Source organism: Aquila chrysaetos, chromosome 20 (genome assembly GCF_900496995.4).
Source record: "Aquila chrysaetos chrysaetos chromosome 20, bAquChr1.4, whole genome shotgun sequence".
NCBI classification, from domain to species: domain Eukaryota; kingdom Metazoa; phylum Chordata; class Aves; order Accipitriformes; family Accipitridae; genus Aquila; species Aquila chrysaetos.
In genome coordinates this window covers 19,840,463-19,862,965 of record NC_044023.1, presented here as the reverse complement: position 1 = coordinate 19,862,965, position 22,503 = coordinate 19,840,463, and the positions used below count along the sequence as shown (strand labels likewise).

At 43.9% G+C, this 22,503-nt stretch overlaps 1 protein-coding gene across 8 annotated transcripts in view; it reads left to right on the top strand.

The window, feature by feature from the left end:
• Positions 1–22,503, top strand: part of FOXP1 (forkhead box P1) — a 392,273-nt gene that overhangs the window by 124,745 nt on the left and 245,025 nt on the right. The window contains exon 3 of one of the 8 annotated variants that reach the window (XM_030043701.2): positions 17,292–17,388. The exons of the other annotated variants lie outside the window; for them this stretch is intronic. The gene's annotated coding sequence lies outside the window, so the exon portion shown is untranslated. The remainder of the gene's footprint in view (positions 1–17,291; positions 17,389–22,503) is intronic. 8 annotated transcript variants of the gene reach the window in all.

The window sequence follows — 22,503 nt, the reverse complement described above, 5'->3', positions numbered from 1 at the left end:
GGCAGTTGCGGGGAGCTCAGGTTTACCAGCATGGTTGTTTTACAGGTGTCCTGCAGTTATCGGGTGTTCCTCTTGTGGCAGGAGCATCGGCTGGGAAGGGTCTTTCGACTTGTCCGATCCCAGCCCCTCGTTGTGCTGCTGTCTCCATCCAGCGCTGCTGCACCTGGATGGCTTTCCCTGTCCAAGTGAGAGGTTGGCAGCTGCTCTGCTCAACCAAGAGCCAAGACTTTCTAGCCTGTTGAATCAATCGTTCAAATGTGTATCCCTCACAGAAAGCACTCTTTTTCTTTCCTTTTTTTTTTTCCCCAGTTCAGTCAAATGTCGGGTTTTGTTTCTCACCTCCACATAATAAAATCAAAACTATTAGTAATAGAAGAACTTGTAGAAAGGAGAGTTTTTTTCTTCCGTCTGCTGCTTCATGCTTGGGTGTGAAAGGAGCCGGGATCACGTTTCTCCTGGCACGCACCTCGCTGGGGTCCTGGGTGCGGGGAGCGAGGAAGAGGAGGGTGCACGAGGGCAAGGGGGGGCACCCTGGATGCAGTTTGGTCATGTTGATGAAAGCCATGGTGTTGTCCATCGGTTTGTTGGGCAGGGAGATGTGTTTGTGTCACTAGCTCCGCCCGGGAGCTGGGTAATGAGCCCTGCTGGTGCCCCACTGTAGCATCCAAGGATGCCCTAAACAAGCATTCCCTAGGGAAACAGGTAAGGAAACTGCTGGAAAGACATCCTTGTGGATTTTTTTTTTTTTTTTTTTTAAGCCCATCCTCTCACGAGCACATATGTCCCAGTGTGGGTCTTGTCCTCTGCAACAGAGGTACGAGCGCTATGAAGTGGGTTGCATCTGGTTAAGAAGAAATAAGATAATGTTCTCCTGAGGGTTTCTTTGGGGGCCTTCTTCCTCTGAAAGTACTTTTCTAAATTTCTTTGAATTAAGGGTGGGAGGAGATTTCTTTAGCTTTGATACTCCTTGGGTACTCATCACACACAAGTCTTCATCTTTGTTTGGGAGGATTTAAGAGTTTTTCTGGTGTATGTAGTGGTTACTGCAATGGAAATATCTTTAGTGCAGAGGCAGAGCTTAAAAATACCTTCACCCAGCAGGTCTTTGCTGCATTTGCAAGGGTTCCTTTGGCAATGAAGGTGTGATTTCAGAATAGTGTCTGGGCTTTCTTGTTAAAAAGTTACTGAGGATACAGTCCATAAGAATAAGGATAGGAGATTCTTAAATATGGCATTACAGATTGGATGCATTTGCTTCTAGATCACTTGGGTTTGGTACGTGGATGCTTGTGGCGTTTTCTTGTTTTTTGTTTGTCTGTGCAAAGAGATTTACGTTGTATTTGGGATTATTTCAAACCATAAACTGTTTAGGACATTCTAATGTGAAAACAGCAGTAGTAGAAATCCAAGCTGGAAGCAGGTATTAATCCTGCTGCTTGATAACTCAGGGAAGGTCTTGGTATAACCACTGAAGGTTTCTGGTTTGGTTTTGGGTGTTTCAGTCAGGAATGTGTTGTTATTTTCTGTAGGCCCAAGTACATGGTCTGAATGTATTCTGTACTTAGAGTATTTTTGCTATTTAATGCTAATAATATTTACAATATTTACTCTGTTCCTGTTAGTTTGTATTTAGTTTTGCACATGGGTTTTTGACTTCTCCTTTACGTCATTGCATGCTCAGATGGCTTCATCTAGAGACAAAGTCATTAGAGCATTTAAAGTGATTGGAAATTTTCAAGCATCTTCTCAGTGATGACGCTGTTTTTCATTTTCCAAGAGAGGTGCACCCCTTCATTCCAGGTTGATGTAACTGACATGCTGGAGGGGAACTTCTGAAAACAGTTTTCAATGATACTTTATTCTTGAGCTGTAAGCAAACATTGACATCAAAGTCTCAGGTGTTTCTAGCTGAGGTGTTAAAGATCTCTACAAAGTTCTCTACTGCTCCTGGAAGATGTTGCTAATTTTCTTTTATTGGAGTTCTTTGGTCCTGCTGCTTAGGCAGGAGCGTAGTTGAAGCTGAAGGTCAGTCCGTACACTTTCTAGATGACAGAATACACACAGTCGGGAGGTTTCCACCCCTTCCTATCTTTTTTTATGAGCAGAACAGTTTGCTGAGCAGACACATGTTTTAATGATAGCAAACTAAATTTACACATTGTGCAGTGGTATTTTGCTACATTAATTACCTTGTCAAATGTAATAGGTAAAGGTAATTACCACATCAAATCGCCTTCGTATGTTACACGGAGGCATAACTTGCTATATTATTTAAGAAAACAAACAAACAAAATCCCAGAAGCCCAAGAGCAACATCACCACAAACCTGTCTCTTTCTCTTCTAAAAGAAGACACTTTTTTGCACGTGAAGGCAGGAGCTTCGCTAACCTCAACCAGCATCTGCTTTGGGTTATGGCAACGGCTCCCCCGTCCCCGCAGCGTGATGTTCGTCCTGGGGCTGGTCGCCAGGTACCCTGTGCCCCTCGCCGTTGGGCTGCAGCCTGCCTGCTGTCTTTCTCGGGGAAAACTAAAAAGCAGAGGAGTTCTGTCAGGGAAGGGGGACCCTCTTGTGTAACTTCTGATCCTCGTGGGGAATTGATATTTTGACTCTTACTTTAGGTGTGTTTGGTGTCTTTTGTCCGGCAGTGACCAAAGAAGGATGAGAACAGGTGGCAAGTGGAGGTGATGCCTTTTGAAGAGGCATCAAGAAGATGATTCTTTTACCAATATCTCTTTCTCTACACACTTAACACATGTATACACTTTAGTCCTTTTTCTCCAGGGTATCTCCGTGGGATTTCACAGGGCCAGTAATGACCGGTTCCCTTCTTCATCGCTTGCTCGTTCAGATAAAGCAAACCTCTCTGCTCTTTTTTCTAGCTGCCGTCTTGCCGTTGTACTTTGTCTCCTTCACCAGGCTGTGATCCGGCAGTCGGTGCCGGAAAGGACAAGCAGAGGGTTGTGAGCGATTGCTGATTGTTTGGATCAGTGCAGTGAAACCACTACTTACTTTATTTTACCTAGCCATTTATGCCTAGCCTGAAGCTAGTCTTTTGAGTGAATTCATACATAGATTTTTGCCCAGTTTAAGCCATGCTGGAAGGAGCGCTTCTTCCCTGTGACCAACCATAGCACACAGAGGAAGAAAAAGAGTAAACTTTGGTTATTCTTTCTTATCCGGTAGCTAGCTAAATGGCATTTCTGATAAAGCTCTGCAATAAATTTGTGAAACTAGTTTAGCACTTTAATGTGCAGAGAGCACGTACCGCAGTGGTACCCACAGGGACCAGTAGCTGAGTGATGCAAGTCCTTGTCCTTTCTTGCCATGGGGGGAAAGGCTACTTTAAAGTGCGGTTGTGAGTGAGTAGAGAGACGTGGAGGGTTGAACTAGTGGGGACTGAGAGGACCTTTCCCGAACCATGTATTTACTTTGATCTTGATTAATTATGGTCCTGATATTGCTTTTACCAACCTGTACAACTTCACCAATTTTAAAGACCTGAATAAGTCCCAGGCTTTGCGGATAAGCTATGCTGCTTAAGATCCTCTTCACTTTGCTGCCTTTGAGACCTAAGGAGGGTGTTCAAGGTGGGTTGGTGGGACGAGCTGGCCACAGAGCCCCTGCCCGCGGCCCAGGAGCCACGCTGTGCTGATCCAGCCACCTTGTGTGGAAACCTTGCCAGAGCACCAGGATCAGGGAGGTTTGTGATCTGAACCCGTCCCGAGAGCCGCTCCTTGTCCTGACGGAGGGCGAGTCTCTCCTCTGTTCATGTTCTCGTGGGGAACGGCACCCTTCGTGCCTCACCTACCTCTGAGTCATCTTCAGAGGCACAGAGAGATGGCAGCGAAAGGAGAGGACTTCCTCACCGGTGCTCCTGGCCGCCCAGGCTGGCCTGGCACCCTCACCGCAACTTCTCTCCAGCTTCGGGGCAGACCCCTGCCGTCTGCAGTGGGACCCATCAAGGTGGCAGGGCTGCTGCCGTCTGCCAGCTGCAGACCCGGGGAGGGCAGCAAGAGAGCTCCTGCCTCCTTTTCTAAAGTTGTGGATGAGATTATTTTTTGTTTTTTTAATTCTTTGGTGGTTGCTGCTTCCTCTTGCCCAAGATTTCTTAGCCAGCGCTCAGGGAGAACTTGCCTTAAACGGGAAGTGTAACCGAATCCATTGCAAATTAGCAGTTAAACTGACAGAAGGACGTTGGAGTTTTTAGTTGTTGCGTTTTAAAGTTGGCCAAGTCATGCTGTGGATATAAAAGGATCGTTCTTCACACTCCGGCATGCTGGGCGAGGAGGCTACTGCAGCGTGTCCATACAATGCGGTTGAACGTGGCATAATCTGCAAGTTTGAAATAAACTTGATGACTCCTTTTGACTCCTCTCTCCAAATTAATATTGGGGGTTTATGAGAAGAGAGTGCAAAATGCATCATGTCTTCCTTTTTCCAACAGCTGGCACATAGAGATGCTGTTGTTTAGGAGAAGGCCACTCACCAATCCGTCCCCAGCCATGTGGAAAATGTTAGCGGTGCCGTATCTTGGATACAGTACCTCTATTTTCCAAAGAGATGAACACTGTTAAGTGTATCTTTCTGTGGGAGCTGAGCCTCTGTTTATGATTCTGGGATCTCAGTTGCTTTGTTGTTTTTTTTTTTTTTTTTTTTTGATCTTTTCTTTCCTGCTGTGTGCTGACTGAGGTATTTCTGGGGTAGGTGCCAGGGTTGTTCTCTCGCTAATGATTCATGTGCCCTTCGCATGTTGCGCTGCAAAATGACATGTAACAGCATGTACCCAGTATTTACGTTACATCGGTTTGGCTCTTCAAACATGTACTTTCGCTTTCCTCTCGGAAGTTGTGCCACTCGAATAGATTTGTGGTGCTGCAGTTGGTAAAAATTATTCGAACAATAATTTCTGGAATATCTGGGGCCACGAGCAAAGTGCCCGATGCTGTGCTGCGTCACGGTTTCTACAGGTAGCACGTGCTGCTGGGGGATCTGCAGCACTTCGCAAAGGGACCCCGGTGCCGGGCAGGCGGGACGCTGGCGTGCTTGGCTCTGAGCGTGACGGGCACGACCTGCTGCTCTCTGATGCTCCACAGGAGCCCCTTTGCTCCAACCCGCCCCGTGGAAAAGGGGCGACGAACCATAACAATGTGAGAACTGTAGGCATCGGACTCCATGTAAATGAAACTCCTCCTAAATACAGATAGTTATCTGCGCGAGTCAGCGATAAGCGCGCTGACGAGCAGGCAGGGGAGCGAAGGCAGGGGAGGAGGTAGGCAGAGCCCCGGCCCCGTGCGGATGGGCTGGGGTTCAGCCCCGAGCCCGCTCAGGTCTGTGCCGTGGGATCCCCCCAACCGTGGATTGCCAGTATGTTCCTAATATAGTTGTGGCTTTTCCAGTGCAGATACGGCATACGAGGGGAGACCACTGATTGAATTCCTGTAGACCACTAGAGAGCTATTAACTGGTAATGGCTTTCAAACTGTCCTGGGGTGGTAGTGGAGCGCGTGTCTCCTTCACCTTTGTGTATAACACTTTCGAGTTTATTACGTTTTTCTAAATGACTCAGTAGCGTGTGCTAGGCTTTGGGTGGCCCACTTGAAACGCTCTGAGAAGGGTTTGCTTTTCAGAAAGAGCTAAGTGTTATCCTTAGAAGTTCAGGCTCCTTTACAGGGTAGTAACGTATCTTCAGTCTGTAAATTTAACATGCAGCATACACCGGTAGGTCCGTTGGCCTCTTTGTGGATTGCAGTTCTGCATTGCTGCAGAGGCTTTTGAAAATTACAGAATTGTAAATGTAGTATAGATACGAAGCTGAAGTACGCTCCGTAGCCTGTGCTGGATCAGGACCTAAAGCGGGGAATAAAGGTCGATTCTGGAAAACACCATTCAACTTCTCTTGCTCTTGTTTTTCTGTTTCTACACGCAGATCATTCAGCAACATGTAAAGTCCTTACAAACTTTCAAAGTTCATACTGAGGAATCGGTTCTAACAATATAATCTAGGAAAAGCAGACGCTTTTTTTCCAACCTGTGATACGTCTGGTACAAGCTTCTGTTTTAGAAAATGTCATTTCTCCTAAGAGGAGGAAAAGAAAATACCTTCCAAGCCACCCTTTGTCCACAGAATTTATGTCCTGACTGATCCAGACAGTAAAACTCCATGAAGATGTATATGTTGTTTGAGAAGTACTATTAAAAATTAATCCAATTTTCTATTCTTCTGGTGTAAATAAATGACAAAAAAACCAGCTTGAAACCAAAATGGCCACTTTCTGAGTTTTATGCAGAATAAAAGGCTGTTTATCCTTTCTGCTTTATTTTAAGCTGCGGTTTTACTATTCAAGAAACAAATTCTAATCAGCCACCGTATCAGACAAATGGGAGCTTTAGTGAGTGGTTCATATGTTGGAAGGGAGCACTAAGATTCTCATTATAGTGCATGTCTGAATAATTAGTAGGACCACTCTGCACTTTTTTTTTTGGCAATAAGAAGAAACTTGCTTTTCACTGCAGCGACAGGCTGACAGGAGCATCTAGCAGTTTGGTCATTAGTGTGTGCCTGCCATCAATGTCATGTTACGGTGTCAAATTAGTTGGTGCCCCCTCCGGAGCCAAGCTGGACCTGCAAATTATCCTCCTACGTCCCAGGAAACCGTGTTTGCTAAACCTCAGATCAAATGGGAACAAATGATTAACATGGCTCATAAATTAACTAGTTTACAGGCTTATAACTTTTTACAAGTAGACAATAAAGACCGAAGTTTTAGGACTGTGTTGTGCTTAGTTCAAAGCTGTGATGCTTTGGGTTTTTTTTTTCCTCTTTGCATATTTGTCGTAGATAGGTTTGCTCTTCTCTTACAGCGGGGAAAAAAATTGTATACAGCCGAGGAAATAATGTTTAGAAAATCTAGTGTCCTAAAGGAAGCAAATGTAAATCCACTGAAAACAATATAATTAAGTTTGTTATCTCATTGCCCGATAAGTCGCTGACAATAGTCTTTCTTCTTGTAGTGGCAGTTGTTCGTTAATGAGTTCACCAATTAAGTTTGAAAGATTACAGCCTTTGCCAAGAGGATTTATCTGTTAAAAGCATTATATTTTTTGTGATACATTCTTACCATATTGTAAGCCTCTTTGTTAAAGAGGTATAAGACTACCTCTTAAACACATTAAATCCTATTATAGGCCCAAAAATAATTTTACAATCTGTTTACACATTAGCATCTACAAAACTGTAACAAATCTGTCCAGAGATGTCTGTTTTGAGAATAGGTTGCTAACAGATAGTGCACTCTCTTGAAGCTGGATTGCCCTTGTGAAATGAGTGCTTTTTTGCTACAGAATAATTGTTCTATAATGATTTATGACTATGCAAATAATATTCTTTTTATATCTCCCCCTTTTTAAATCTCTCCTCAGCTGAGTTTTTCCACCAATGCAGAAATAGTACAGAATTTTTAGTGCTCTTTTACAGCTTTGGAATCTAAAATAAACGAAAAAGAGTAAGTTTTGTGCTTTCTACATATTAAAGTCTCATTCAGCCACATGCAAGCTACTGCTACCTTTCTTTTGTACCTTCAAGGGGGTGAGTAAGCCTTGATATCGGAGATCAAATCAGCATTTTGGAAAGGGCCCTAGCATGCAAAAACATGCAAAATATATCTATTCATAAGAAAACGTCTGAAAATGCCAGAGGTTATGCTCAGTTTATCTGTCAGCAAATTTAACTTAAAGTAGGTGGTAGTCAATTTAGTAAATACTTTACTAATACTGTAACTATAAAGAATCATGAATGCAGCCTCAGCATCCTGACCCGTGCACGTTTTAATGACTTTGCTAGGGAAACACACACTGTATTGCAGATTAGCAATAACGTTTAAAATGCAAGTAATTTCTGCAAGAAGGTTTGCTTGTACACAGTCATATTGAGAAAAGGAGAGAAAATTGCACTCTTTAGTTAATCCTGGGAAAGGAAACTTTTTTTTTTGTTGATTATCTATCCAGTGCATTTGGGCAAATCCTGTTCCAAGTAATACTCGTGTAAATCTGTTAACTTTACCAGGGATGATACCGCGCCATTAATTTTTCTGAAGTTCCAGTGCCTCTTTGCTGTGTCCTCCACCATCCCGTGTGCTCATTACAGTCTTCTACGTGCAACTGAAGAAAGGGGCAAGAGGGATTTCACACATCAGAGTTGCCTGAAAGTTCGTTAATCTGAATGCCCCGTGGCCACACGCCTCCAGACCCGCTCCCAGCGCAAAGCCCTCTCCCTCCAGCCTTGCCAATTCCCCGGCGGATGCTCCAGCCTCCAGAAGCAGCCGCGGTGCGGCCGAGCCCGCAGCAGAGCGGCACGGGCAGGGCAGCAGCACCTTGGGTTTTTTAAGCCCGATGTTTCCCCTGCCGTTTTGCCTTTCTCGGTGAGGTCGGGGCCCTAGGCAACGCATTCCCCCTGGATGGTTTCCCAACCCCTCTTAGGAAACGGCGAGGCTGAGGCGAGGATATTTGCTAATATGACTAACCAAACACGTTCTCTGCGTCCCCAATTCAATCCTGCCTTAATGATTCTCATCACTTTCTTAAATATAAAGTGCCTGCCGTGAGCTGATAGCTCAGAGATGAACAGTTAATAAATGTGATATATCCCCAAAGCATTGTGCCAGATGCCCAGCAGCTCTAAATCGGTAGGGCTGCCCTAGATCTGGTAGCAGGGGCTCTGGTCCACATCACCTTGGAAAACTTAAACCTCCGAGGTTCTAGAAGCAGAGTTAGAGTTGGGACTTTGTATTTAACCAGCCACCTTATTGTGGTTTAGATATTGCAGCATTGGAAATAAGACCACCCACTGTCTCGCATATGGTGTGTATGCTGCTGCTCGGCACATGGCATTTAGAGAAATAATGAAATTATACCTGTGGGATAGTGCTACTCGGTGCCTGTTTAACAAGACAAAACTACACACCCAGTTGTGCAAAAAAAAAAAAAAAGTGAAATTGAATATACTATGAATTGCTTAATTATTGAGAAAAACATAGAAGGTTTCGTTGCGGCTTTGGCTGTTGTCAGAATCAAACTTACGGTACTTCTCAAAAAATTTAGTGCTTTCTTCTCCCCCCTTAGTGCAGTTGGTACCTTGTGAGAAACATTGCTGGATGTTTCTGTATATTTTTGATAACTGGAGGTTGATCTGGAGTGCAGTGGGGTTATGCCCATCACATCAGTGGCTGTTGAACTATTTCCCAAGCAGCCCTCTTGAGTCTGCAATTTCTGAGGATGCTGCTGTAGTCCCAAATCAGACTTCTCCTTCAGTTCCAAACCCCCTTAACTTTTTCTGTCTTTGCTCCCTTCCTTACCTTCACCCAACCACATAATTGCTTTAACACACCAATCTGTGAAACTGCTCCATTTTCTCGGTTATTGGGCTATTTTCCTTGTTCTTTTGCGATAGAAATCCTTAGAGATTGTGCCTTTTGCACAATAGCAGATTTATGTTTAAGGAGACTGGCAGTCCTTGGAGAATGGGAAGTCTCATGTCTTTATCCTCAGCTGATGAGACTGAAGAGAGGGTTTCTAGTACCAGTAGGCTTGGATGTAGGCATGTAAAAATGATGCCAAAAGCCTATTTGATCTAAATACATGTATTCACAAGTGGGGGTTGGGGGGGGGGGAATGCTGATTCTGATATTGAGCACTGCAGTCTGCTTTGTGTTTTAACCTAAGTGTAGCAAGCTGGCTTAAATCATCAAATATTTTTGAACTCTACATGGAGGCGGCTGTTGTCTTACAGAGTGAAGGGAAAGCTGACATGTACTGGCATGCTCAGAGCAGACTTTATAGCGCTGAATAAGGATCACATCGTATTTAAATCACAACAGGACAAACCACCCAACCTTGCCTACCCTTGGGAGTGGGGAACACCCCTGGCACTTCCTTTTGGGGTGGGAAAGCTCCCTTCCAGATACGTCCCAGGTACTGATAAGGAACTTGGAAGCTTTAGTTAAACTGAGTTAATCAGGTTTGTTTTCATTTTTACAGTACATGTTGATGTGTTTGCAGTGACACCCTCTACTATTTTTTTCTTTCCGTGCTGTTTAAAAGAAAAACCAAGAAAACAATGTCCTGTTTGCAGTGAACAGGAGCTTTGGGGTACAGCATGGTAAATGAGTTAGAATTTCTGTCTTGAGAAAAACATACAAATTTTGTGCTGTGATTTTTGATACTGAATGATCAGGTTGTGGTTTTATTAAAGCAAAATACATATATTGTACAAGAATAAGTGTTATATTTATAAACACTTCCCTGGCTCTATGAGCTCTTGTTCACCTTACAAAAAACCCTGTTTCATGCTGCAATAAAAATACATACATTTAATTCTTAAGCAGTGAATTTGTGCATTTTGCTCTTAATTCACAAAGAAAGTTTGGCTTAACAGAAACCTGCGGTTCCTTTCAAGGTAGCTGCATGAATTTACATAGAAAATACAAACTGGCACAAGGAATAAACTCCTTAAGCCTGGAAAGGTCTCTGCTCAGGATCCCTGTACAGGGATACCTCGTTCCGAGATGTTAGAGTGTGAGCACTGTGCATTTTCCTGTGCTGTCCTTTTGGTTTTCCTGGACCAGTTTTAACTCTGCTTTTGGGAAGTTAAAGATGCAGCACGTGCGGCAGCAACTTCTTTGAGGGGAATGATGCTCTAGCCAGGTTTGAGACTGCAGGCAGGCATGCCTGCTAGTTACATAGTGGATAATTAATCCACTTGTTTGCAAATACTAGATCTACGCGAGCATCCACAGGCAGGGTTAAGGGCAATTCAGTAATGTTTCAGGTTTGATGGCTTCCACGCTGGCGCTGGTGTGAGCGCGGGAGTGCCGTGCAGAAGGCTCTGTTCCTGCCGGTGTTGGCACGGCTCAGGCAGGTCAGGATTAGGGCTGGCCGGGACCGAGCCGCTATTTCAAGGGTAGGGTGAGGGAAGGGCACGTTCTGGGCTGAAACCTCTTCCCCTCCGTGCTCTCCAGCTGTGTTTGGATAGGGTGACAGCAAGGCTGCAGGTGGGCATAAAGGGGGTGCTTTGTGCCACCGGGAAGCGGCGCGGTGTTCCCGGGCGGTGGGTGGGATCTGAGGTGGCCAAGCAGCCCCTGCCCAGCTCCCCGTGCTGACAGTTAGGCATTTTCCAAAGAGCTGGTAGCAAACCTTCAGCTGTTGGCAAGCTTGCGTGCTGCCTTCGCCACGAGCTTTGGTCTGACCACAGGCATGAAGAAAATGGAGGTCGGGGATGAGCCAACGGCTGGAGAAACCTTGGGTAATCCTTCTGTAACCATGGGCAGGAGCATGCCGCCCATGATTTGTGAGTTCATCTGCTTTGAAAACGTCCCCAGTGTGACTGTACCTATATTAACGCAGGGATGCGCCTTCCAAGCCGAAGAGTTAGCGTGACCTTTGATGGGATCAGCTGAAGGAGTACAGAGATTACGAAGAAGCAAACCCACTGCTAAATTGAACGTCTCAGCTGCATAATCCTTCAGTGGGCATGCAGGACTTGGACAGCCAGCAGCAAGGGAGCCCGTACCAAAAATTTCAGGCTAACTTACTTTGGGTTAACTGGTATGACAAAATGATGAATGCTGAGGTTTTGCGATGCAGCAATGGCATGAATGTTGAAATGTTAATTGTGTGGGCTCAGCTGCCTTGGGCTGGACGTGCCGTCCCTCGTACGCGGCTGCCCCGGCAGCTGCCGACCAAGGGACGGGAGCTTGGCAAAGGTAGTGTGGCTGCCGGGGAGGAGCTGAAGTATGTACTCAAGGCTGTGTTGCTCCCTGGTAAAAATTGTTTCTAGCTTTCTTTTCTGTTCTTAGCGTGCTAACGTACCCCAGGGCGATCTGTCGTTGTTCTCCTACTTGTTTGTGGGCATGATGGTCTGCCTTCGTGTGCAACGTGAACGTGGAGAAGCAGGGTTACATAGTCCCGTGTGTTTTGATCCAAGTGCCTTGACTTTGCAGCTGAATACACGGGGCTGTGCAGTGGAGCTGGGAGCAAGAGCTTACCTTCCCCATCTCTGCAGCGGGAATAGTGTTTTGAACAGAGATTAGAGGCCATCCGTGTAAGAGGCAAGTGCAATTTCATGTCAGCTACATGGGATGGTGTTACATACACTTTTCTGTAGGCTACTGACTACTCCCAATTTTGAAAATAAAGTCCTGCGTAATTTGCCCAAAGAGATGGAGGGGTGGAAGCAGACCTCGGGCCTCCTGATTCCTCTGCATTTACTTCAACCACAAGATCACGTTTCCCACCAATTTCACACATACGAATGCATGGGTTTGAACACACAAAATTGGAGACACAAATTTAGATGCTGTCTTGAGGCACCTTTGGTCCTTTCTTCTGTTGTTTCCCACATTTGGGGCCTTAGGGAAGGTATGATGAGATCTGATTAGCAGTAAGTCTGTTAATTATAACTCCTAAATTAGAGCATCAGTGCAGAAGCATCACTTTCTGATTTGGATTAAAAAGCCCTTCATCTCAACAAAGCACAGTCAGTGCAGATGATAGCAGAGTGCACTGAAATACATTAGATCAAAGTGATGCATTTCATGTGTGATGCCAAAATGGCTAATGAATTACTTTAGCCTAAGATTTATTACCCACTACTTACTTATGCTCTTGCAACTTACTACCCAAAGCTATGCAGTTATGTGTAAACTCACCTGCTGTTTTATCTTTCTGCTCCACCAAGAGGCTGCCTGTATGAGGTATCTAACCTTAAATTTAGTCCAGCCTGGTGTCGTCCTCCCTTAAATTCTTAAGTTGGTAGAAGTTTGTTCTCAGGGGTGGAACTGAACTTGGGGGCTTCGATCTAGAGAGCTCATAGTTCCCTGGCTGTGTCCGGTGCTGCTGTCCCCATGTGTATTTGCAAAGGAGGGTAAAAGATAAAATGTCTCGCTTTCAGCTCTTCTCTCTTCTCCCCCTGTTCTGTCCTCCTTCAGCTGCTCTCCCTCTTGGCTCCCCGTGTCAAGGACTTCTCCCCAAATACCTCTGGTTCATTTTTGCTTGTCAGAAGGTCTCTATGTGTCGCCGGGATCATGAGGAGGTGCTGAGGAGCGTTGCACAGTGCTTGCTGAACAGCTTCTGACAAGAGGTTTTGGGGGCTGCAGGCCCACAACGCACTAAGCTGCAGATAGGGTGGGTTTTTTTGCTGCTTTTGTTGCTCCTGTGCCAAGGTTATATTGCACATGAAGAAATTCAGGCTTCTGGAAAATGTTTAGGCTGTAGATTAAGGGCAGGAGATGTTGAGAGAATCCACCTGGTTTGTCATGAAGCCATGAAAGATAGAGGGCCATCCGAGGACTGAGTTATCAGCACTTCCTCTCGTGTCCAAATTTCTTTATACCAGAGGACTCGCTAGCCAGTGTTATGGCTTTGTACATAACACAGGTTTCCACAGTTGTCTTCAGTGGCAAATTGCCTACAAATAGGGTAAGACGAAGCACCTATGTATACTGGGGTGGAAGTCTGACACAAGTAGGTGAAATGGCCTGGCTGTATACAAAGATACAGGAACAACTATTTTTGCCTTCAAGACTTGTTGGGCAGAAAATAACTCGGTCCTACCAAAGCTAGGACATCTGGTGCATAAAGTGTGTAGTGTTTTGTAATGAATTGGAAATGGCATTACTGCAATATATATAATAACATGGAGATAGTGCAGTATGGTGTGAGGAACTTGTGTAGAATATATAAAATGTCATGGTTTTCACATACATTGTGGAAAAGAGAAAATAACTTCAAGTGTAAAGGATATGGAAATTCAGTGAATAAACATCAGTGAATCCAAGGATTTTTCATGCAACAAGCTAGATTTATCTTTCACAGAAAAAAAAAAAAAAATCTATAAACATCAATGACTACAGTTACATGAGGAAGTCTGGGTGTGCAAGAAAACCTACTTTTCAATAGAGCTCCATTTCCTTAAATTTAAACAATCGAACACTAGAAGATCTAAGATCTGATTCATTTCTCATTTGTATCAGTTTCATCCAGGACACCTCCTGAGATTTGAAAAAAGCTGTGCTGTTTAACACCTGAGTAAGTGAAAACCAGGCTTAATTTTCCTGTTTGAGATCAACAACGTTTCAACAGCATGTTTCTTAACAGGCAAAATGAACTAGCACTATCGAAACGCTTGGCTCACTTTGGGCAATAATTTACCAGGGCTGTGCAACTTGTAAACACATAGAGAAATTGCCCTTCCAGATTTAACCAGGGGTGGGTTAGAAGTACGAAGGAAATCCAACCTTTCTTGAAAAGCTAGGATTTTTCCTTCTTTCTTTTCAAGCAAAAAAGCTCTCATGAAATGCGGGTGCAGCTCTGATTTATATCTAGGCAATGAATGACTCAACAAAGAACATTATCTCCTAGTTCAGAAGCAGATGTGATGCTCTCACCTATCCCATTGCATGGGAGAAGACCTGGAAACCTGGAAGTGCAAGACCACCTTCATGGAATATCACATATTCCAGTATTTTTGTTACCGCATGTGTTCACAAACTACGTCCACATGGTATAATACCCCAGAGACACATAGCATAACATGATGCAGTTTACTTCTAAGTCAGGCCTCTGTTGTATGGCCTAAAAGCTTTGTAAGAATTTAGCAGCAATATCAAGAAAAACCAATATAAGTGGTCCATTAATGAATAGGTCCTTGAGTGTCAGGAAGCAGACGTTGTTGGAAACTTGGGTAATATTACTGTTGGGTTTTATTAATTAAATATAGCTATTAATATGACCTTGGATTTAAACACAATGACCTCTTTTGTGAGTATGATTAGCAGATGTTTACCATAATTCTTCACTCTCTGAAAAATGCTTGTTGCACCCAATAAAAACAACCATATTTACTTTGCTAAATCAAATATTTGGAACTTGGGTCTTACTTTATATATCATGGCTCCACTGTCTTAGACTTTCCAAGTTTAAGGTTGAGAGCCCTCGGAGTAACATATGTGGTAGATCTCAGAATACAATGACCTATTGTATTAGTGAGCACTTCCCCCCCCCCTCTTTGGCATTGTATCTTCTACAGTGAAACCAGTGTGCTCTACCAGCCTCTGGATTTTATTTTTACAGAAGTGGGGGGAGAACATTTTTGAATCCACAAGGTTTTCTATATTTTATCCATTACTTGGGGGCAACTTCCTTTGCAGAAGAACTACAGCAATGGAAGCAGGAAACGCAATTCCAGTTCTTAAAATAAAGCTGGAAGTTCTTTTCCTTTTCAATAGCATCTCGCCGAAGTTTAGACTTTAAAAAGTCTGTTTCCTGATAATTTTCCTTTCCTCCTACCAAAACCAGAATTTGGAAGTGATAAGTCCAATTAACAATCCAGATCATCACCCCCAAATGCCACCTGCTGCCCTCAAACTGCAGCAGGTATTTTCTGCGTATATGAGCATTGTTTCCTAGCTGCTGGGGTCAGTTTTAGTAGCGGGTCTGCTGCCTGCTTGTCTGCAGTGCCGAAAGGAAATAGCAAGGGAACAAAACTATGCTTTTCTTGGGAAACCACTCCCTTTGGAATGGAGAGATATGGCTTGCCACTTTTATTTTGTTTCCCCCTCCAAAGTAAGCAACAACACTGCAAGGATCAGGGCCAGCAAGAACAGAATATTATTTAAAAGGCGTCATCTATCTAGCCTGGTGTATTTCGGGAAAAGGAGTCTCCTGCTTCATATTTTAAGGAGTGTAATAAAAATAGCAATTGGTTTAAGAAAGGGGCTGACGGACCGGAGAAACTGACAGCGGCAGCACAGGGAAATAGGACTCCATTTATCTGAGCAAGCTAGCACATTGATAACGCTCCTCTCCGCAGTAGGTGCTATCAAATCAGAGACAATTTGTATCCCCGGTGTGGCAGGTTACTTACACGGTAACAAGTCTCCTCGACATTATTGCAGATCATCATTAACTAGCCACTGCTGTTTGTTTGCCGTTACCTGCTAGACGATGTTCGTGAGTCGTGTCGTATCGTTTATGTATCTCGCCCAGTTTAGAGACCTACTGCTTCTGAAAAGACACTCAGCCTCGGATCTCTTCCCTTGCTTCGTTTTACATGGGAAAAAAAATTACTGATTGCAGCTTCCCTCATGCTTTAATGTAAGCACAATGAAGGCTGTGTAGCATACGTTTAATGGGCTGTGATGAGTAGCACCAGTGGGCATACGCAAAAGAAAGGGACAGAAGTAATAAGGAAGAAGGATGGGCTGCTATTCTCGATCCTCCGATCTGATGTTGGCAGGGGTGTGGGTGTGTAAGGATCCAGATAAGGATTAACGGCTCTAGGTGGGATATCCTGCTTTCTGAAGATCTTTAATCAGTTGGACTGGCATCCTATAAGCACATTTCTTACTTGATTATCTTTCTCGGCGTGTTTCGGTTTCCTTTTCCTTTGTTCAGTAATACTTGTAATTACTGTCTGTTTATTAAAATGTGAGATCCTTTTCAGCTTGCAACCTGAAGGCTCTTTGTTATTTTTGCCAGTTTTTAAAGTTTTATTTCATGATTTTTTCTAGCCTGATTTTGTTTTCTTTCCGTAGCATATTTCAGCCCTTTACTGCAAATATGGGGTCAGATTGTCACTTTAAAAGTCTTTGGAAGTCAATTGCAAAATCTCCATTGAAGCCAGTGCATCTCTTGATTTGTAGTTGACAGTATGCCCCATTATATCTATCCTAAATAGTTGCAGGTTAGGTCACTCAGGAGGGAAGGCTATAATTTTGTATGAAAGCACAGTTTAGTGAAACTATGATATCAGCACAACTATTATAAAACATGAAGTGCTTTGTCTTCTCCCATATAAAATGTGTAATTTCTACCCATTATCAGTATTATTACAAGAGTCCTTGCAGTAAACTTGTCTTTTGATAGGCAGAAACTTGTCTTCTCTAGGAACGAATACAGTGAAGTGTAACTTCTCTTTTAAAGGAGAATAAATAACACGAGTGAAGTTTACTAGAACACAATAAAGCCGTTTCCAGGAAAGCTGCTGCAGAGGCAGGTAGGACACGCTGAAGATTTATACTTGGGGTGAACATGTGCAAGTACCGTAATGATGCTGTAGAGAACATCGGAGTAAAATATTTGATCAACAGATACGTCTAAAGAAGATACATGGCTTGGTTTTCTTACTAGCTTTCAGATTACAGTAAGACAGTTAAATGAAGGTTCCTTTAAACCTACACATGAATAAATCATTGTCCCTGGGAAGAGGTCAGATCGAGCATGGTTACCTCTTTCCTAGACAGATCACATTTGGACTGCCCACCAATCTGCTGGATTGTTCAGTTTGTGGATTCAGGGACGAGCACCAGGAGAAGGGAGAAGCTGAGAAATGAAAGGTTGGTCTCAACAACATCATACAACTCACTGTGCAGCTGTTACCACAAGATGGGTTTTAAAACCAGAGTATGGCTTATTCTGGCTAGGTGTGCAATTGTTTTGCACTAATTCAATCAAGATTCAGGAGATTATATTGAAATAAAGCAAAAGGAAAAAGATCAATAAAAAGGCTGGAGTAGCTGCTGTGATTAAGAAAAAAGATTACTGTTGATTTATTGATTTGGTCTTCAGCTTGCCATCTCAATCAGTTTTTTGTTTTTTTTTTTTTTGTTAATGTTATTAATATTTATACTTTACTACCGTGTGCCAATTAAAGTAGATTGTGATTAAGTCTCCAGGCCTGAAAATATTAGGCCCCACATAGCACAGAGCCTTTGCATCGCACATTACTGGAAAGAGAAACTTAAGTCTGAAAATCTGGTGCAGAGCACAGAAAAAGGCCTGTTCTCTTTTCAGTACAAGAAGCAGTTTTTGTGGTTGCCCCTCCTGGGAACATCAGAGAAAGATGGTTGCAGGAGCCTGTTGCTAAGCTTTTGAGTTTTGAGGGGAGTCACTCTGGCCAAGCCCATCTTCTTCTGCATCTAGTGAGAAAAGTTCCTTAAGCTCACATTGAATCTCTCCTTTTCCCTGCAGAGAACGCAGTTTTGGGGCACTTCTGCCTTCAGGCAGTGTTTCGTGGTGCTGGTGTCTGTTTGCTGGCTCTGGGACTCCTCCAAGTTAGCACGACACCTTGGTGTAAGGTCTTACTCTGCAATGAGCAGCACGAATTATAGGAGCTCTCAAGGTCTTCCCTTCGGTTTGAGCTGAGAACGGGATAGTTGAAGACTTATTTTTTTTTTTCTGTGTAGAGGGAAACATGAGAACTCGTTGTGAAGTGGCAGAACTGAGTCACCGAGGGTTTAGTCAAAGAAGAAACACATCTCATCAGTGCAAACCAGAGTAAAAAACGTGCTTTCTTCATTACTCATTATACCACAACGAGAATCAAAATCACTCAAAAATTGTTGTAACAGCTATATGTTGCTTAGATAAAATAATCTGGAAAGGATAGATTTTGTGGGAATCGCTTCTGATTTATGCAATGCAATATGCGAAGCCAACTTGCTGTGATTTTTTTCCAGTTATGTGCAATTATGTTAGATTTAATCAAAGAACTTTGAATTACTTGCACCATTCTATAGCACTTGCATGGTACCTCTGGGTGTCACTGAAGGAGTTGTGGCCATTTAAGTGTACTGCTTTTGCAAACAACACAGTGGGAAAATTAATTAAAAAATTCCTTGTATGTCTGGATGCTTAATTTTTAGAGCCATGCTATGTTCTGGGTTGTTTTTCTGTATTTTAAGCATAAATCCTATTTTTTAAGACAAACGGTAAGCAATTCTATTTTGCTCTCACAGTATAAAAAGATTTACTGTATAGTTCACTGGGAGTGGGAGGCTGGGTTTAACCTATTGTGTCAAACCCGCTCCTTCAGCTTCCTTTCCTGCTTCCATACGCGTAGCCAACGTGGTCGAGATTTGGTCTTGAAATCAGCGTGGTGTAACGCATCGCAGCACATACCACCCTGCTTCGCAAAACGTGCTGTGCCGCTCTGCCCGCCAGCCCACGGGACAGAGCTGCATCGCCCTTACGGTCCGCAAGCGATGGAGCCACCAAGCCTTGGCTGGTGGGGATGATGGGGACACATCGGTACGCACATCGGCCCTCAGCTCTCGAGAGCAGATGAAGCTTCGAGGCCGGGCGCGAGCGAGCACACGTGAATAGTTTGGTAACCACGTCTTTGTGAACCCGCGCCTCGTCGGCCCCTGCAATGGGCTTTTATGTCCGTGGAGCTGCAGCGAGTGTGTTTTCTCTGTTCAGTCACTCACAAGCTGCACTTTAGTATTATTAGAGGGAGGGATTTATTAGTTTCTACTATCTAAGAAGGTTTAATTGGTTCCTGTAATATTTTACATTTTAAGTACAGGCAAAGTACAAAATGGCTCCTGAGGATAACGGAGCCAGCTCAGAGGGAGAAGCCCTTCTCCGTACCATGAGAAGCCTTTTTAAAAGCAAAAAAAGAGGACAGAAAAGCCTTGTCAGTTCTTGGTGTCTACCTGATTTTTTTTTTTTTTTTTTTTTTGCATATAACGACTGCCTCACATCAGTCGGAGTTGTGTATGAATTTTTATGGTGTTAACCCGTGGATAGGGCAACAAATACAAAAGATCTTGGCTAGTTCTTTCTGCAAAAGGCAAAAGCGCATTGCCTGCACTGGTTTGTGCTGGGGCCAGTACTGGCAACCCCTCCGCCGTTGTGTTGGTCCAGTGGCCAAAGCTCCCTTAGCAGGCTGAGCATCGGGGGCTTAGGAAGCTTCACAGCCTCTGAGTGGTCAAATAATAGAAGCACATTTAGTATTATTTTTCAGAAAGACCCTAACTTCGTGTAACATCATCAATTCAACACGTTTGGACTTCAAATTTAGTTAGTCTTGCAATGGTTGTGAAAGAAATGTACTCTTTTTAGTACATCTATGTCTTGGAAAAGGCAATAATTGATATATAACCATACAAAATGAATAGCTATATAAAAATGAGCTTCCCCCTTCCCCCTCAGGAAAAGCAATAGAGCCTATAAAATTTATTATTTTTGTTAATCTTTGCCTGCTCTCTTGCAGCTGCTGGAAAAGTGGCTTTGCATTTGCAGAGCTTGGTGCACAAATAAAGGAGTAAATAAAAGGGTTTGCTGACGTAAGCATTGCGAGGTACGCACAGCACGTGAGTGGAAAACCGGTCAAATTGGCAAACAAAGCAATGTGCCTTCTTGAGTATCCCGGGCAAACCTAGGAGGGGTGGAAAGCAGTAGAGATTTTTTTCTTTTTTAGTGTGAATGTTTTTAAAACATTGCCGACTGTTAGTGTCAACAAAGTAGTACAGGGGAAGAAAAGCAGAAATAAATGTGTGACTGGAAAGGTGCATCAGAATACAGTAATTACATAAGCTTTATTTTTGTTGCCTTTGATGCCAGTGTAAGTACGTGAAAACTAATGCAGTGCAGAGGACAGGTTTGTGGTTGAAATACACTTGATAGATTTTGACAAATTAAACAGTTGTAAAGATGTTTGGAAGTTTTCCAGATCTTTACTGTTATTTATGTCACTGAACTAAAAAATCAGTGGTTAATTTGCAGTTCTTATAATTTTTATGATACTTATGTTGTTGTAAATTTAGCAGCGTGCGGCATCAACTCAGCGGGATACATTTTATGTTGTCAGCTACCTTTTGACATCATAATAGATTTCAGTTGCCAAAGCTTCGGGGAGAGAGGGAGAATAAAATGTAAGAGCGCGCTGCCTGAGCGCTTGGATCAAACCCAGGTAGGAGAGGAGCTGGTCTGCAGGGCGGCCGCCGAAGCCAGGCTTGGTCCTTGGGGGACGGTGGGGATGCTCCGGAGTCCTCGCGCACATGGTGATAAGTGTTTTAAGTGGTAAGGATGGGTAAGATAGGATTTGCTGATAGGATTGGGCCCCACGGTATTGTTGACGGGCCTTTGATGTCTGGGAGGCTGCTTATGGCTGATGATGGTGGCAGTGCTGAGCTCCTCGGGTCTCGTCCCACCACGTGGACCTTCTCCTGACTCTGCGTCCCAACAGCTCCCGGCGTGGGCTGTGGCTTAAGGGTGGCAGGTTGAGATCTGGTCTTCCAGCAGTTGTCAAGCTTATGTCTGTCTCAGCGTGTAACCTGGTTTAGGGGGGCTACCCACCCCCAAATTTTTCTGCTAGCGACTTTCTCCATACGTGGTAGTCCACGGGATGTTTCCTGGGTAAATACAAGATAGAGAGAGGCCAAGTAAATCTCCGTCGTGCTGTGGTCGGATGTGGGAGCAGCTTTCGTCCTGTGGGACAGCATTGATCAAAAAGAGAAGGCCCAAACAGGAGTTCTGCAGAGTGCCTCTGATACATGGATTCATACATTTTGCAAGCTTTTTTTATACAGACTTTTTGCAATATTCGTCTTTTTACAGAGACTCTATTCTCTCTATTTGTAGAGACTTCTCTTCTCTTGTCTCCTATCCTGGAAGAGGGAGAGACATCTTAAGTTTAGGTGGCTTAAAGAAGAGATGTAGCTGTTTCCCTCTTGGGAGGCTTATTTTAGTGGGTTAAAAAAGATGTTTTTAATCTGAGGAGTGAGACCAGCCTTGGGAATGTGTGACACATAAAATGGACTTTTTATAAAGCGTAGCCATGCCCTTCCCATCTTCTGCTTCTTTCAACATTTGCCCTTTGCCTCCTAAGCCTGAAAATGGAAGAATTTATTAACGGTTGTTTCCTCAGTGTTTGTGGCATTAGCCACATTTCTCAAGGGCGTTTCATGTGCTCTTTCCACTCTAACGGGATTGTCCATTGAGTTCAGCTCCAGCACATTGGGGATCCATTCGCACAGATAGCTGATTAAGCTGAACCTTCCTCATCCGTAGGTAATCCCAAAATACGCAAATTGTTAGCGTGAGATTGGTTTTCTAACATTTTTGGGTTTATAATTAAGCGCTTTGTAGTTGTCCTCCCCCTCCCTCCTCATCGGAGTCTTTAGCCGTGCTGACTCCAGCTCTCCCATTCCCTTTTTCTTTCTTGATCATCTTTTTTTTTCTTTTCCCCTGGAGGTAGTTTTACGTCTGACTCTTTCTCTGGGTACCGCTTCAAAGCTGCACGACTTGGAGTAGATTTTGGGCACAAAGAAAATTTGTGAAAAGAGCTTCGCGCTGCTGCTTGGTTTTTGCTGGGTCTTGCTCGCCAAGATCACAGCGGCCAACGCTGGAGTGAGCGTGGACGTAGCACTGGGGAAAAGGCACGTGTTTACTCTTGACTTATTTTTACCACCCCCGTCTTTTGGCAAAGGAGAGATTGGAGATGGGACAACTGAGGGGGCTTCGTTTGCAAATTGACAGCAAATAAGATGATTAGGCGGTGGTAAGCACCGAGGAGCTGAGCAGGAGCAGGGTGTTTGCTCGGGCAGCCGTGGCCCCGCGCAGACACCTCTACACCGTGTTCCTTTGGTGCTCTTTAGGTAGAAGATGCTGCTCTTGTGTGTTGGAAGAACAAGATCAAATTTCCATTTTGCTTCACAGCAGCAGAC